This window comes from Pleurodeles waltl, chromosome 10 (genome assembly GCF_031143425.1).
Source record: "Pleurodeles waltl isolate 20211129_DDA chromosome 10, aPleWal1.hap1.20221129, whole genome shotgun sequence".
Classification (NCBI taxonomy): Eukaryota; Metazoa; Chordata; class Amphibia; order Caudata; family Salamandridae; genus Pleurodeles; species Pleurodeles waltl.
In genome coordinates, this window is record NC_090449.1 from 963,462,464 (window position 1) to 963,465,487 (window position 3,024).

A 3,024-nucleotide genomic window follows, 5' to 3' on the forward strand; every position below is an offset into this window, starting at 1 on the left:
TATTCCAACACATAACCTCTGTTTTCTCAGCGTTAACTTTATATCCCGACATTCTGCCGAAACCTTCTATCGCCAATTTTATTGGAGGGAGTGACAAAGAGAGATCCCTGGTGTAGATCATAAGATCATCCGCATATAGTGCGACCTTCTTTTCCCAACTCCTACTCTGAAAGGAGAGGATTTCCCCATTATTTCTAAGCAGTGTCGCAAGTGGCTCAATATATAGATTAAATAACAAAGGAGACAGAGGACAGCCCTGCCGCGTCCCTCTGAAAATAGCTACTTCTTGTGAAAGCACATCATTGATCAGAATTCTCGCTGTTGGTGACCTATATAGTTCATTAACTGCTCTAATAAAGATAGTCCCTAGTCCAAACCTTTCCATAACCACCTGCAAAAATAGCCAGTTTACTTGATCAAACGCCTTGGCTGCATCAAATGTTATTATTGCAAGAGGGAGCTTCTCTGCCAAAGCCAGGTCCATTGCCGCCAATAAATCGTGCACTAACTCCTGTAGCTGTCTATCCAGATAGAGGACGTATCAGATATTAAACTGATAAGAACAGATGCTACACTTGATCTTAGCCAAAAGGCCGAGAAGCCTATTTCACTTAACATGACTCTTGATATATATCTCAATCTCTTTCCCATTGTCACAATCGCTCCCTCTGTGTCCATACTCTTCCCACCTTCTGCTACTATTTACACTCCTCTAATTTCCTACCATCATGTACCTGTGTTACTTGCCTTACCTTTTACTCCTGCAGTTGCTCCCTTACACTCACCTACACTCTTATTGTTCATCTTCCTTTCTTTCAATAACTCACTCTTTATATGTCAGTTTACGTTACATTCACATTTGTATTCCCTTTCGACACGTCACTCCCAATCAGTCCCATGGGCATGTCATTTTGTCGTCTCTTTCAATTTTCACTTCCTCTTTCAGTCTTTTACTTCACTTCTTTCCGTGCATGCATCCATCTCTGAAGTATCTCGCTATATTCCTGTCTTTGCTTCTCTTCCTCTGTTATAAAATCTCTATAACTACCACAACGGACAATTCTCTGAGTGCTTCTTTCCTTAGTTCAGCCTCCTTCATTCTTTGTTCCTCTCTCTCCATCTTTTCGCATCTCTGTCACTTATGATGTCACAATGATTTCCTTATGATTACTTTCCCCTTAATTACCCTAATTACCCTCTCATTCACTTTCCTTCTCTTAGATTCTCTTTCCATCCCTGTTTCCCACTTGTAATATTTCTCTCACCTTCCTGTGCTCATATCACTCTCTTTGGCAAAATATTTGTTTGTATCTCAACCCTTTCTCTAGCTCTTATCTTATGCATCTCTACCTCTCTCTGTCTCTTCTACTTTCTCTTTGCCACTCCTTGCAGCTTACTTCCTTCAACTATATGTTCCTGTCCTACTTTGTGTGAGGAAAGGGGTTAAAGCACAGTTCTGAGAGAATCTCTGCTCAAAACCTTGTTGCTACAGCACAAGCATCTTGTTATTCCCAGACAAGTTTAAGCAGTGCAAACAATTTCAAGGTAAAGGACACAATAAAAATAATCCAAAATCACATTAGAACTTTAAAAAAAATGTAGGACATAAATACAAGAAAAGGTAAAATGAAGTCACTGTCATTGACTCGGATCTAGGCTTGATTTCAGGCCATTCATGATGGATCAGGGGTCAGAGGTCGGATACAGCAAGATGGCTATCCAGGTCAAACTCATTACCTTTGGGCTTAATCCCTTAAATATATGTGATAATCTTCCAGTAGGGCAAAGTCCAAAGTTGTGGCTGGTGAGGGTTTATCGATGTTGGATACATTGTTGTCCATCTGAAGGTTTGATTTTAGCACAAATGTTCAAAGTAGGACAAATCTAGATGTCATACCTGCTGAGGCCGTTTAGCAGGTTGAATAGTCTTGTCATCTCGTAATGGTCCAAGTTTTAAACTTGTGACTTTTTTAGAAGTCAAAGTGCTCCATCAGGGCAGAGCTGTAAGCTATAGTTATGCTGGTCTGCAAAAGGTTGTTTTGTGGGGAAAACCTTGGTTTTCTTGTCAGCGATGGGTGCAACTTCCCTGAGAAAGCTTCAGCAACTCATGCTGATCCTTCGGAGGTGAAAAAATGACTGAGCCCCAATTCTGTCAAAGTTTTTAGAAAGTTCCTCCTAATCAGTCTTGAAGCAACTAGCTCACTAGGGCAGGTGTCTAAGTACCAGCTCTCTTTGTAGCTAGGTCTCCTTAAACTCCCAATCTTCTGTGGTGAGCTGGTCTATATTGCAGTTAGGAGTGCTTCCAATTTTTGTGCCTCTGAACCAGGCAAACAGAAAGTAGCCTCTTGATCCTTAAACAAAAGTTCTAGTCACTGGATAACACAAGGATTAGGGAGGGCTGAGTCCTTAAGTGAGTCATCTTCTTTCAGCATGACTCAGGTATCAAAAGTCAGGAGTCTTCCTCAAGCAAGGCCTTCTTCTCAGGTATAGTCTTTCCAGAACCAGGAGCATTCTGTGGAGGTGTGGTCGATGTGCCAGATTTATCCTGTACATTAGTCAGTGATCAGACAAATTTTACTACCCAATCCTAGCGATTTCCTTTCAGTCCTTCCGTCTCCTTTTGCAGCACTTCTCATTTGCCTTAGTGTAAAAGTATCCAGGAGCCCCTCTTTCAACATGGCAGAACTCAGCTCCCACCAGGTATGCCTATTCTCAATTTCTTAGCCACTCCCCTATTTAGATAAGACCTCACCTGACCTGACAGGATAAAAACTGGTTCATTCATCTTGCATGACTAGCGTCTGGCTGGTCTGAAAAGAAAAACAAACTAAGTCGGTGGAGTGAGTGCTGAAGTTGCCCTTTGCTTTAAAGCCAGTCAGTCGGGTATCCTAAAATACTATTTTCATAAAGGTATTTTTCCCTAAGTTATCAAAAATCAAATTTCATCTTTATATTATATTTTGAAAATTAATTAGACAATAAGCTTGAAGCATTTGAATAGCATTTTACTATGAAGAGATAGTA

General features: G+C 40.7%; 1 pseudogene; it reads right to left on the reverse strand.

Moving 5' to 3' along the window:
• Positions 1-491: 491 nt before the first annotated feature.
• On the reverse strand, positions 492-605 carry LOC138262547 (U2 spliceosomal RNA; annotated as a pseudogene).
• Positions 606-3,024: the final 2,419 nt, after the last annotated feature.